This window comes from Empidonax traillii, unplaced genomic scaffold (genome assembly GCF_003031625.1).
Source record: "Empidonax traillii isolate 1590-97213 ecotype Southwest subspecies unplaced genomic scaffold, ASM303162v1 scaffold46:size3806547, whole genome shotgun sequence".
In the NCBI taxonomy this organism is placed as follows: Eukaryota; Metazoa; Chordata; class Aves; order Passeriformes; family Tyrannidae; genus Empidonax; species Empidonax traillii.
In genome coordinates this window covers 2,981,881-2,996,171 of record NW_020955239.1, presented here as the reverse complement: position 1 = coordinate 2,996,171, position 14,291 = coordinate 2,981,881, and the positions used below count along the sequence as shown (strand labels likewise).

General features: G+C 40.8%; 1 protein-coding gene across 4 annotated transcripts in view; it reads left to right on the top strand.

Annotated features, from left to right (window-relative positions):
- The first annotated feature begins 2,713 nt into the window (after nucleotides 1–2,713).
- Nucleotides 2,714–14,291, top strand: part of B4GALT4 (beta-1,4-galactosyltransferase 4) — a 27,031-nt gene continuing 15,453 nt past the window's right edge. Inside the window, exon 1 of one of the 4 annotated variants that reach the window (XM_027878870.1) lies at nucleotides 2,714–2,754. The gene's annotated coding sequence lies outside the window, so the exon portion shown is untranslated. Of the gene's footprint in view, nucleotides 2,755–2,972; nucleotides 3,152–8,748; nucleotides 8,910–9,286; nucleotides 9,307–14,291 lie in introns of those variants that run through there. The other 3 variants (XM_027878869.1, XM_027878872.1, XM_027878871.1) reach the window with 3 other exon arrangements.

Here is a 14,291-nt window from a genome sequence, read left to right as displayed (position 1 = left end):
AAACCCTGCTCTGTTTAAGCTGTAAGACTGAAGAACAGAGATGAAAAGAAAGGCTTCTTTCACATGCTGTAAGGAAGAGCCTCCAATGTAGACTTTGTATCTGTGTCCAAGAAAACAGTGCTGCTGTGCATCTTCTAAAAGTTGTGCTATGAAACAATTTTAATTCAAGTCACTGTGATGCCTATGTGAATAGGAAACTAACCTTCAGGGTAATGCCTAAAAGAGACCATGGGGATAAAGACTACAGGCCAATTTAGTGTATAAGATTGTCATGGTTTTGCTGGTTCTTAGAAACTAAGCAGGAATTTTTCCCTTTCCCCTGCCCACTGTGTGAAGGGGATGTTGAATGGGCAGATTGACTGTAGCTTAGGCAACTGAGTAACACAAAAGGAGTGGCTGATAGAACCATGGGGACATGGGACATTTAGGGGAAAAACAGTTTGTACTACATCAGCATGCAGCATGGGGCTCAATCATGGTTGATATTCTGGGTAGCTGAAGTTCAGTTCTTGTAATATTCTACAAGTGAGATTAAAATAAACAGCTACAGAGCTCATCTAGGACAACCTGAATATCTGAGGTAGGAGAAAATGTAAGGTTTTGCTTAATAAAAGATTAAAGATAGATTGCCAAAGGAAAACCCAGACTTGGGGACCTTCTCAATACAGACTACACACCTGTGAGATCCACAAGAGGGTTTTGTATTTTGGAACAAGCATAATATTCAGCCCAGAGGAAAGAAACCTGATTAAACAAGGTTTGACAAATGTTAAATATGCCAGATAAGAACGTCTGTGGAGGAAAACACACAGAAGGACTTCTATAAAAAAAGTGCATGTATCAGTTTAACACAGCATTCCATGGGCAATAAACAGAGTCAGCTGCTGTTCTCAGAATGTTTCCCACCTCCCCTACAATGCCTTCACTGCAATAGCCCAAATTTCCCATATATCCTTTATACCTCTGTAGCACAGTATTCCTTCAAGTGCACACAACATTTTCAGATCCTCTGCATAGCACAGTTCATTTGTAGCATCTTCACACATACCTTTGGCCATCTCTTCTCTTGTTTCCCTGTCCTATGAGACCACCACCACAGTAGTTTCAGGTCCCATTGTTCGCTTCCTTGTCTTTGCTGACCTGTAGGATGAGTGAGAATGTGATTTTTTGCATATATTGGGCGAGATACACACTGATTAAATCTGTGGTATGTGTGGAGACTGACAAGCCAGATAATTAGTTCTTTTAACAGAACTAATTTCTATCCACAAAAGAAGATGATTTTTGCCTTTTTCTTGAAGGGCTTTTCTAGTGCTTGGTGTCAGATTCCTTATGGGTGCAACTGTATGAAGCCTGTGTGGTATATTCCAGCCTACGACAGGCATGTATGCAGGCTCACTCTGGAGCCAGGTGGGCTCAGCAGGGCAGCACCATGCCCATCCCTACTGCTCCCCTTCTGCTTTTCTTGCCATTGTCAGCGAAACAGTTTTGCTATTTGATCAAATAATTTAAAATAATTGGCTTTTTGGCAGATAGGGGCAATCAGGCTGACAAGTTTTGCATGGAGAAACAGCAAACGTTACATTATAGCAATATGAACTTTGGTTAATCCATACTGTGATCTAATTAGTACTGCAGGTGAAAACACCTTTGATTTTGAGGCTTTTTTCAAATATTCAGAAACCTGATGTTAACAGATAAACCCCTGCATATGGGCATGCACACTTAAAGGGTTTGTTTTTCTGTTTTGCTTAGTTTTGTTTCTTCCTTTTTTTTTTTTTTTTTTTTTTTTTTTTTTTTTTTTTTTTTTTTTTTTTTTTTTTTTTTTTTTTTTTTTTTTTTTTTTTTTTTTTTTTTTTTTTTTTTTTTTTTTTTTTTTTTTTTTTTTTTTTTTTTTTTTTTTTTTTTTTTGCTTCGGTTTTTGTTTTTGGGTTTTGTTTGTTTTGTTTTTCATTGTTAGAGTTGGACACAAAAAGCCCTCTTGTGATTTCACTTAGGGAAGGTGAAGTTCTCTTTCCTGAGCAAGTAGGTTTTGGAAAAAGGCATCTTTTCTCTTTTCTGAGCAATTAGGTTTTGGAAGCAGGCATCTTAAGTTCTGATTTCTGAGATTTTAAGAACTCCTGCCGAGCCCCGTCGAGGTAAGGAAGTGCTAAGCACCACAGAGCTATTGAATCAGAGTGGTGTGGGCTGGAAGGGACCTTAAGATCATCTAGTTCTACCAGATACATTTTGAGAGGAAGCGAGACTCTCGGCTTCCTGAAGAGTACCAACCACGCAAACACTGTGATGCCCAAGCCCGCGGAGCTCCCCTACAGCTCCAAAAAAAAACCCCAACCCCGGGCGCTTCAGCATCCCCGTAAACAGCAAGAACTGGCGCAGTTCTGCCGCCGTCATCGGCACCCCGGGCGCGCTGAGCCGCTGGCACGGAGCCGTGCCTCCCGCGTTTGCTCGGGAAGCCCGGAGGATCCCAGAGGACAAGGTCTGCGGGCCCGCTACCCGAGCGCCGGCCCAGGGCCTGCCATGGCGGGATGGGCGGTGAGGGGAGCGCGGCGGCGGCCGGCGCGCGGGTAGAGCGCCTGCGCGCGCGGGTGGGCGGTGGGTCAGGGGCCGCGCCGGGAGAGGAGGGGAGCAGCGTGTCCGAGCGGCCCTGGAGCGGCGGGAGCGGGGAGGGAGCGTGTCCGAGCGGCCCTGGAGCGGCGGGAGCGGGGGGGGCAGCGTGTCCGAGCGGCCCTGGAGCGGCGGGAGCCGGGCCGGGTGTGTGTCCCTGCGGCCACAAGGGCGGTGGGTCCGTGTCCGTGTCCCCCGGAGCGGTGCGGGGCGCGGGCTCGGTGTGCGGGGCGGGGGAGCGCGGCGAGGAGCCGCCTGCGCTGGAGGGGCGAGCGGAGAGGGGGTAGCACGGCCGGGAGCGGGTAAAACTGCGGAGGGAGGGTATGGGAATGAGCGCGGGGGGTGACGAGTTCCCGGGCCGGTGCTGCGGTTCAGCGTTACCCAAAGGGTTTGGTTTAATTGTGCCGCCCCGTCCTTAGAGCATCTGGTACGCGGCGGAAACTTTGGGTCGTCTCCTGCAGCTCAAGGCTCTTGGAGAGTCCGTGTATGTGCGGGGAATCACTTATGGGCATCACAGGTAGGACCTGGGGATTTGATCCTGCGAGTAAGTCTGCCGGTGCGTAATGCCCTGTTGCTGATATAATTGGGAACAGTTACATATCTAAAAATTACGTGCCAGGTGGGAGTACTTACTGTACCGGGCTCAGGGATCGTAAGGCAGAAGGACAGCTGTACTGCACTGGTCTTTGTATTTTAACTAAAGCTTTTGAATGGTTTTGTGTTAAAGTAAATGCAGTACTAGGTGTTACTTTCTCCATTTCACTCATGGAGAAACCGGACCACGGGCAAGTGATGCTGTTCACTAAGATTTTTTTCACTGACGAGAAGTAAATTTCTTCATTCACTGCTCTAGGTGTTATTTTGGATTTTCCAGAGTAGTGATCAGAGAACTTGAAAGGAGGCTTGCACGAGTTCATGGGAGTCCTCATTTGACAAAAATGTCCCAGGTGATGATGGAAATGTGTTTGCAGGTGTTGAGGAGAAGCAGAAGTGGGACTATGAGCGAGAGTATTCAAGAAGGTTTTATTTCTGAGTCATAATATAAATGTGTTTAAAGTACAGCTCTGGTATGATTGCACACTTAAGATTTTCACAGCGCTATGGTAGTAATAGTGAAAAAGGAGACTACATGCATTCAGTTTCCTACTAACACTTGCTTGTCTCAAAGAGTTAACAATGAAGATCTCTTGTGGATTTAACATTTTCTTCTACCCCTTCATATAACAGCTACGGAAGTTCCCAAGGGACAGCTGAGTCAGGTTAGACGGCAGTTTTCAACAGAGAGGTTTACAGAAAGGGAATATGAAAGTTTGGTGTAATTTAAATGGCTAACATTTAAAAAACCAAAAAAAACCCTACTTTGGGTTCAGGTCACATTCTTCAACTTAAATATTTACTATTTTTGTCAGTAAGATTGGTAGTTATGTGAGATGTTCTTTCTCTAAAGATTATTTTTTTTCTTCGCAACTCAGTGATGATTCTGTAAGTCTTCTGTTGTTAATTAGAAACCGATGAAATTTAGAATACTGAAAAGGACAGCTTTGGGGTTTTGTATTATTTGTATTATTCTTTGTCAGTAAACTTTGTCAGTAACCTTTGCTAATGTTGCATGAACCTTTCTTTAATAGTCTGAATATCATCTTTCATCCAAGATACTGTTACTGTAAATGAGTTTTCTTGGTAAACACTTCCCTTAAGTATGATTGATCTTGTTTTTGATTTATGTAGGTATTTCTTTGTCATTTTTGAAACAGCTGTGTTTCATTTTCACAAATACTTTTTGGTTAGAGGAAAGAAATTTGTTTTTTTTTTTTAATTTGGAAAGCTTTTTTCTTTTGTTTTTCTCTCTGATTTGAGTTGACAAGTCCTTCCGTTTTAAAAAATATGTAGGAAAAAATAGAAGTTGAGGGGTATTTGAATGATGCAAGAGCTTAGTTGAAAAACTACTTTTTTGGCAAATCCGTAGTTCAAAAGTCACCCAGCAGGTGTATACCTTGGCTAGCTGGTTTTTTATTTTTCTTTTTTTTTTCCTTATTTGCTCCAGGACTAGATTTTTGCGTTGCATATAAATGGGACCTTGAAAATGTTGTAAAACAGTACGAGAGAACTTCTATCACATTTTTCGTAACAGTTTTCAATATCCTTAGGGGATTTTATAAGCATTGTGTCTTCTGTTTGAAATGCTTTGGCATAACTACAAGTAACATGCCTTACAGCTATGATTGTGTCATCCTGAGAGCAACAGCTGGGTAATATTTATTTGTCAGGCAGTGAATTGTGGGATAAAGTTATCATGCATTATAATTCAGATGATACTTTTAAACTGAAATAATGATGGTCCTAAATGTATGGGGTTATAAAAAAATAGCAACATTTTTGGATCTGATGTTGGTTGGGCATCTGCAGCACTGATGTTTTATCTCAGTCTTCAGTCCTGTGGTTGGCTTCTGAACTCCTGCAGCTAAATTAATTCTTCAGTGAGATGGGAAGGGGTAAAACCTGCACAGTAATGAGAAGTGAAGTGTTGGAAAGGAGCCACTTTTTCACACTCTGCTTCAGAGTTAACTGTCCTTCCCCTTGAGCTTCTCTCATCTTCCTGGAAAGAGCTAGAGCCCATCTGCTGCTTGAATGAGGAGGGCTGTAGAGAGACAGGAGCTCTTCAGCCTTGAGAAAATAGGAGAGAAGGACCCACATCACTTGTCCTTTAAATGTCCAGACACCCCAGCAAGATGTGGCAAGATGGGAAAAGAGATTAATAACCGAATGTAAGAATAATATGCTGTCTCCCTCTGCCTGAAATTTTACTGAGCTGTTTGTCCAAAAGGTTTAATAGTATCCTGAGTCTCAGGGGTGTATTTTTAGAATTACTTCCACAAGCAATTGATTAAAATTTCTTGTTGCAACATTGCACTAGTTTTGAATTTGAAAACGCTGCTCTAGGCCATACCACTTTCAAAGGGTTTGAGTCAGAGCTCTTAAATTGTATGTTTGAAACTCTTCTCCTGCAGAAATATCCATCTGTAGATTGGATGAGAATTGGAATAGGTTTAAGTTGTGTTATGACATGGAATAGGTCCTGTACCTTTAGTAGCTTAGCAGAGTCATGCCATGTGCACAGTTTTGTCATAGCTGTCTTTGCAGTAGGCCCTGACAATTTGTAATCCTTACTAAGACTGCAAAAATAATAATTAAAAAAAGTAAAATCTGTTCATGCCCAACAAAGCTTAAGCTGGAATGTCTTTGGTGCAGTTCTCATGCTCTCATTCACCTTCATGAGAAACAAATAATGGGATTCTGTTCTCAGTTAGGCTTTCATAATACCTGTTCAACTTTATTAGTTTTCATTTTTTTCACAACTTTGTTCATAGATACTTGTAAACTGAAAATTATAAATTTATTAAGTAGCCATAGCTTAACTTCTGTATTACTTTATCTGTCTGTGTTTGACACTTTCATTTAAAAAAGGTATTGTGAAGTTGAATGTGCATTGCTCTAATATGGTGGTTTACTCAGATGTTATTTTTTGTGAAGAAGAAAATTGAGTGAGGAATTTGGCCAGGAATATGTTGAAATGGTTTTTATAAAGTGTCAAGGCCTCTGACATCTGTCATCCATACTGACTGATGCCACTCCAACAAGGCAGCAGCTGCCAGAAAAAGATGGGGTATTGCTGAGTTGAATCATGACCTGAGCATTCCATTAGACATGAGATTCCCGTGCTCACAGGAATCTGTTTTATCATGTGTTTTTTCAGGATATTGCACTCATCCTGGAAGGGAAGGTGTTTTTAAAATGTGCTGTATTTTTTTAAAAGGTATTTCCACAGTAAGCATTTAGGGAGCTACAGGCTGTGCCAGTACTGTTTGCTGTGCCCCTCGTTCTGTCTCTTCAGCTGCGCTCAGTCTGAGAGTGCCGTGTCTCTTACAGTGAGGTCAGTGGCTCAGCTGTAGTTGTGTAACAAGAGAGTCCATTCATAAATGTGTTTCTTGGCCTAGAGATGTTAGGTTGCATTTCCTAGTGTAAAATCAGAGTTCATTACGTCTCAGGAAAGTATTAGAGTAGCTCCCGTTCATTTGGCCTGTGCTTGGTAATGATGTTGGGTCATTTGCAGAAAAGGCTCTGTATTTGCTTAGTAAAGAAAGCATAAGCTTTTCCTCTGGTAATCTCAGAAGTCTTAATGTGATGTTTTAGGCACTAGAAGAGTTGGGCCTGTTTTATAAGTGAAATGTGACTGTAAAAGTGTCTGCTGCTTGCTCACCATATTGACTGGAAGTGTTAAAAGTAGCTGCATGTCCACTGTCTAATATTTGAGATAAATGTAAAGAACTGAGCAATGCTAAAGCCAGGATTACTCTAGGGCCCTGTATTAGGTGAAAATGTTAACTGAAATTTCTTCAGAAAGAGAAGAGAAATTGTTGCCTCAAGTTTGTCTACCTGAAGATAGATTTGTGTAGCAGTGGCAGTGTAGTTACACCATGCAGCAGTGACTGTCTAGATGAACTGTTAAAACATGTCAGTCGGTTAATCTGAGGTGGTAGAAGTTTGTAGTTACTGTTCTGGACATCAGTAGAGCTCACTTATGTTTTGGTTGTTGCTGAGAAGTGTTTACCCTAAGTCATGGACTTTTCCCGTGTTCTGCCAGTGAGAAGGGTGGAGGGGCACAAGAAGCTGGGAAAGGAAACACCTGGGACAGGTGACCGAAACTGGCCAAAAGGATAGTCCATCACATATGGCATCATTCTCAGTGTGTCAGCTGAGGGGAAAGCTGGCCAGGGGCTGCTGCTCAGGGGCTGGTTGGGCATCGGTCAGCAAGTATTGAGCAATTGCATCCTTTGTTTTGTATATTCTAATTATCATTATGATCACAATTATTCTACTTATTATTGTTATTGTCTTTATTTTCTGTCCCCTTAAACGGTTTTTATCTCAACCTAAGAGTTTTCTCACTTTTCTGATTCTCCCCCCCATCCCACTGTTGATGGGGAGTGAGGGAGTGGCTGTGGTGCCTAATTGCCAGCTGGGGTTAAAAAACCACAGTTATTTCCTGGTGTGTTCCGTGTTCTTTATCTTTTTAGTTTGTAATTTAGGGAGTGGAAGCTACCAGTACTTTTGTTCTTTTATGCTGAGTATCAAGTTATCAAGTAATAAATAGTAAGAAAAGAGTGGGGAGCCACCACATCAGTATATTTGTATTCTTGACATAACTGAAATATTTTAGCTGGCAGTGGTTATCACTGTAACCAGGCCCTGCAAGTGCACCTTGCTCTGTTTCTTTTTAACTCATATGTTTCCTCTGTAAAATTGTCTGGTTCTGAAGAGCTTGTAGAATGTTACCAGTCGTTGCCTGGAAATGTCTGTTACCATTCTCCTAAAATAACCATGCCCAGTCAACTGAAAGCTGAGCTACTGTTTTTCTGCTGGTTGTAATATCAGATTTTCTGACATTTTTCAGTGGGAAGTGTAGACAAAGGATTACAGAAGGTTCCTAGAAATACTGCTTGCCTGCTAATGCAGCTATTTGCATGTTTCCATGAGAGCCTGTGCTGGTGCAGAGAAAGCATAGTTTGGGAATTGAACCACAGAGAAAGATGAGACTGTGATAGTCAAAATCCAGACTAGTCAGACCTAATGTGACTGATAAGCTGAAACATGCAGTAGTCCTAAAAGCTTTTTCCACACTGTTAAGTGTCTGGAACGAGGAAGTCTTTCCTCAAAACTCATGTGAAGTCCTGGTAGTAGATAAGAACTTTGTGGCGCAGAAGAGGCTTACTGGAGGAGCTTGGAATGTACTCACTGCTCAAAGAGTTCAAACAAGTTCAAGTTACAGGAGTTTGACGCTCATCATGAGGCTGTACCTGTCCTTTATCTCTCCACATTGACTACAGTCCTTCTTACCTACATAACCTGTGTCTACTCAGGTCTCATCCTTTCTGAATCTTTAGGTGTTATCTGTATGTTGACTGGAAGTATGAGAAAAACCTACACCTAACCAGACACGGGCTTGCTCATAAATTCCTCTGAGGTGGGTGCAACTCTGCTGAAGAAAGTGTGTTCGTCAGCTTAGTACACTGCAGCTGGGGAGGAGGCTTAGGAAGGTTGGCAAAAAACTCTTTCAGCTAGTCCCCAGTCCCCGGTGAGGGACGACCTTGTCATAATGAGTTACCTTTTATGAAAAGCGTAGTCACTGAGCCAGGCTGGTTGCATAAAGTAGATGCTTCTGTCAGTGGTGGTATTGTCATCCACTGGTATGTCCAGGCAATAATGAAGAGGAGTACAGGGGGAGCACCTGGACTTCTCCACAGGTATGGACAAGAGGGTTGGCAGCTTGATCTACATAAGAAGAATGGTATCTCTAATATTTAAAATCTCCAAATGGAGCAGATGCTGAAAGGGCACTGATAAAAATTGTGGTTTGCTTTGTTTCTAATTGAGTGGTTTGTTGTGGGAATTATTTGTAAGCAGTATTGCTTCTGTCCTGGTATGCCTGAGTGCCTCAGTGCTGGTTCTGCTGTGCCAGAAGGAGGTGATGGAGGCTGTCTGCCATCCCAGGCTGGGACATAAGCTGAGGGAGGGGCATGTGGGACGGCGCTAGAGAGCCTCTCTGGCCGGGGTAAAAGCGGGATGTGTTGGCACTTTTTTCTTTCTTTTTTTTTCCTTTCATCCTGTGATTTGAGCTGACTTTACTGCAGCGTGTGAGAGGTAACAGAGGTCTCTTTATGGTGTGGGGTTTCCTGGATGAAAAGTTTCTGCTGCTTGCGTGGTGCTCTCAGTACTTTTTGGAGTGACTGTTCTATAGGAAGAAGGGATGTGGCAGCAGCAGTGAGTGGTTTAATGTGCTTTCTTCGTTTGGCTTGAAATCCTGAGAAGTGGCAGAGGGTTTCGTTTCAGGACTGGATCTCTTTTGTTTGTCTTTTTTGTTTTGTTTTTAAATAGCCCATGATTTCATAATTTCTCAGTGCAGTTAGTTGGTGGACTTTAAATAGAAAGAGATAATAGGATTAGAAAAGTGTTGCGTAAAAGAGGTGTCAAAAACTATTGTCTAAATGCCCTACTAAAAAACTAATCTTTTGAAAAGAAGGAAATGCCTATGAAAGGAGCCGATTTAGGCAGCATCTGTAAAACTTGAGGACTTGAACTGTCCTACATGGAAAAACTGATGCTGTACTGTGATCTTTCTACCTTGTCAGTTGAATTGAATTCCTTCTCGGTGGGTTTAATGAAGAAGATCTCTGTACTTCTTCGCCATACTCCCAGAGCAAACCCATTGCTGCTTTTGATTTTGGTCTAGATAAAATAATAAATAATTGTCTGCATAGTATGGAACTGATAAATGCAGTCCCAAAGAACTCTTTCATGCTTTATTTCCTGCTTGAACTTATTACAGTTTGTAGAGTTAGCTTGAAGTGAATTCTTATTGCTGAACCTGTTCTGCTGCCTGTGGAATTTGTGCGTGAGCTTGAGGAGGCTGTAGGAGCTGTGTGATGGGAAACCTGTCCTTACTGGACAGTGTGAAACAGGTAGAGTCAAAAAGTTAGTTTTTATAAATTAACAATTAATTTTTCCTTTTATCAAATGAAAATATCTTTCTGGAGCTGTCCTGCAAGTGTTCCTTACAGGGTGAATTGTTATAAATGCAAACGCACAAAAAATAAAATGTAGGCAGTGTGTTCTCACTGCTTATTATTACTGTTAAGCTTTAATTATTGAAAAAAAGGGATCATGTGAATCTAGGACTTAGCATAGCTATGGCAATTTTTTTCTAAAAGTGTATCAGGGAAAAATCAATGTTTGGAAAATAGCAAGTTTTTATCAACTCCAGTTACTTACAAATTTTGTTTATAAGGTTACTTTCCTTCACTAATGTCTAGATCAAGGCTACCAATTATCAATCTTACAGCTGATACTGACTTTGTCTACTTAGGAATTCTGCTTAGATCAAAAAGAACAACTTTTAGTCCAGTATTTCTGGGTATGTCTGAGCTTGGTAGTGCTAGTGGCTTCACTCAGGCTACTAGGAAAGTAGGTAGGCTGACCCTGCAGCCCTTACATAGGGGGAACCACCTTGTACATTTGTTGCTCACTTGTTCTGTGCTTACACAGTGTGTCAGACTCCAATGCATGTGTGTTTCTGTTGGGAAAACCCTGGATTAAAATGGACGGGGTTCTAATTTTCCCTTGCTTACTATTTTGGACTTCCTAGATCAAGAAGGGCAAGTTGGGGCTTCATGTTTTTGCCAGCAGGCTCAGGGATCAGAACAGAGGTGCCCCCCTGTTCATGGAGGAGTCATAGGGCTCCACGTTTCTGATCAGTTCCTGCAGGTAGCCGGTTCTGAGCACTGCTGGGAATCTTAGAACAAGCAAGTAGGGTTTGGCACATGTTTCAAAAAACATAGACTACAGAACTGGTATGGCCAGACAAGCTGCAGAGCACAGGGATGATTATTGGTACAGACAAGACGTTGGGGAATGCAGATTGTGCACTATTTTTGTACCTCGATATGATTAAGGATATATTTAGAATTGTATTAAAGTGTCTTGTTTAGATATGAGCATATCTACATGTGGATGGGGACCTTTCACATTTTTTCACTGATTTTGGAATTCTGATTAATGTAAATTTGGATAACTGTGGTTTTTTCTCTTTAAATTTTTTCAGTCGTGGATTTTCAAATGTGTACTGTGGTGGTTTTGACCTTGTGGTCTGAAGTGCTGTGCCCTTCTAGCCAGCTGTAACTTTCTAAACTAGGTTTGGTTATGCTTCACTGAGAATTTTCTTAGTAAGTGTTGTACTTTATGTTCCCTATGAAAGTTTCTTGGTACCTTTGATGGTCAGATATAGCTAGGGTCAGGTTTCAGAGCTATGAGAAGAATTCAGTTGCACTACAGATGTTTTCCTACCCATGTTTGAGGGTTAGTCACCCTGAGTTACAAAATATAGAAACAAGAACCACATTTTCGGTGTCTTAGAGATTATTATTTAGAGCAAGATTTGTTTAGTATTGAATTTTTGATTGAGTTATTGTTTGCACGTTATAATGTCTGACTAGGTGATCTTTTTTCATCCCCCACCAATATATCGACCATGATTTAGGGTTATCAAAGATGACAAGAAGTGCTTCCATAGGTACGTAGGGAACAAAAAGAAGACAAGTGAAAATGTGGGCCTGTTGCTCAATGGAACAGGGGACTTGGTTACATGAAAAAGGTTCAGCTTCTAAATGTCTTTTTTGCCTCAGTCTTTAGTAGCAGGACTGTTAAGGTTGGAGTAGCTTTTGCATGACTATTTTAGTTATTATTTTATTAAGACTATTCCCTTAATAATTATTTTGTGCATGTATTACAACTCTGGCTTTTATAGTACTTCTCCAAGTATGGCTTTTTAACAGCAGACTCTGGGCCTAACATTTTTTTAATTGTTTTCCTTTAACAAGGTCCGAACTTTGGTATTCTTTACTCTAGGTTAGCTACCCAGGTATTTTAAACTTTCTGGTTAAAGATCACTTTTTCAAACAAAGAACCCTTAGTGTGAAATTATAACACAACACCTTCCAGAGGGGAGATGATCAAGTTTTTTCTTTCTTTGACAGGCAAGTTCATATTGAGGCTTGTCCTCATATTTTCAGTTATTGTCCTCTTAAGTGTACAAGGTCTTTGTTAGGAGTTATAGAAGTGCTAGCTCATTACTGTGTTTGTCGTCTTAATTCACAAGGGTACAGTTCTTCCTCATCTCTTAGTAGAATCAGGTGTGCCTTTCTGTGCACATGCACTTCTTGTGTCTCAGCGGAAAAAAAGCCAAACAAAGAACCTTTTAACCTGTGAAGTAATAATGTAAGGTGAATTGTGGGTAAATCAATTTATGTATGTTTTTCCATTTAAAATACCAAAATATCTACATGCTCCCACATTTTGAAATACATACTGTATTCTCCATAGATAACAGCAAAATACCAAACTGCAGTTTTCTGCAACGTGAATTTTTGCCCTTCGTCTTACGTGTTGTGATGAGCTGGAGGTGATTAATGGTTGTGATCTTGTATTCATATTTATGCCACTCTGTTGAAGCACTCAAGTGTATTTTAAGCAAGAGCACCATTCTGTTGCTGCCATAGAACTCAGTGGAGATGTGATTTTAATTATTATGGGAAATAATTCACCCTGACAGTAGTATGGTCTGAATATTTGTCAGAGGCAAGTACTATGAACTTCTAGTAACAACTACTTATAATAGAACCTTGCAAAACTGACAAAGGAAATTCATATGTGTGAGATTTGGAATAGGAGTGGAGAGTAGAATTAATGTTGGTGCAGTAAGTTCACAGTTTATGTTCATAATCTAATATCCTAGTACCTTAGTAATTTTACACTTGCATCCTGGAATTTTAAAACCAACAACAACAAAATATTTCAGAGCCTTGTTCTTCTTACTAATACTGCCAATTGCCTCCTGTTGTTTCTTTATGACTTTTTCCATGGGTAGTTCATTTTTAATTTTACTTGTGGAAAAAAAAAAAGAATTTCTTATGGGAGACAACCCATTTGCACTAGTCTGCATATCAGTGGTAAGCAATTGTCTTATTTTAAAAATTATAGTTCACTTCTGGTAAAGTGGGAAGCTATGAATATAATAAATAATAAATTGATTTTTAGCAAACATCTCTTCATAGTCATTCCCTGCATATTAAATTCAGTATCTTAACCTTTATATTGTCCTTTTCAGCCAAGGTTAATCTGGGATGCATTTGGGATGGGTGATGGGGAAGGAAATTCCCTCTGCTTGCATGCATTTTGTACAGCCGTGCCTTTGGTTTCTTTTGGAGAAGATTACACCCCTCGGGGGACATTCTCCACCCGCTGAACACTGCACAGTGACTGAGAGGTTATGAAAGGCAGCAATTTAGTTTATTCCGTAGGAACTTGCAAGTAGAGTTTAGATAAGCAAATTATAAGGTCTTCGATTTAATAATTACAGGCTGATATTACCTGTGGGGTCCACACTGTGCTCGCATGAGTTCATAGAGCTCATCACTGATTTCCTGTACGGAGCTACTGCAGAGTATAAACTGATGGGGGAGGGTGGTCATTTTCTCTTTTATTTGCATCCCTGTTGTTCTGGTGATAATACACTACAAGTAATTGAGCTTACTGTATCTGTGAAATGTGTTACTGACTGCCCCTCACAGTTGCTTTCCAGTTGTTTACTACAAACTGATGGTAGAACATAGTGTGTGTTATCAACATGAAGCTTAGATTTGCTAATCCTCTTTGATTTTTTTTGTTTGTTTGTTTGTTTTCCCCCCACATGTATACAGCTGTCCTAAACTGTGTAGGTTTCCTTATTTCTAGGTCAGTCGGATGCTGGGTGTTACTCTGTTACTGTTTTTTTCTTTCTTGTTCTGACAACATAGCTAGTGGGTATCAACAGAGGAAAAACTAGTTCTCTTAGTTCTCTGGTTTCCTTAGCAAGTAATAGACACCCATGCTGTCAGTACCTTACAGGCTATTCTGATGTTTTCCTGTTTGGAAAATCAGGAGAAAGAATGTTAAAGAAAAATTAGCTTAGTGCTCTCAGTATCTTTTAAAACAATGAGGCAGACAGGTTTCCAGTGTAATTTATCTATGATGAGAAAGAATTCATTGGACAATGTGGTCTTAAGGGCCAGAATATGAGGAGAGGAGGACTAAGA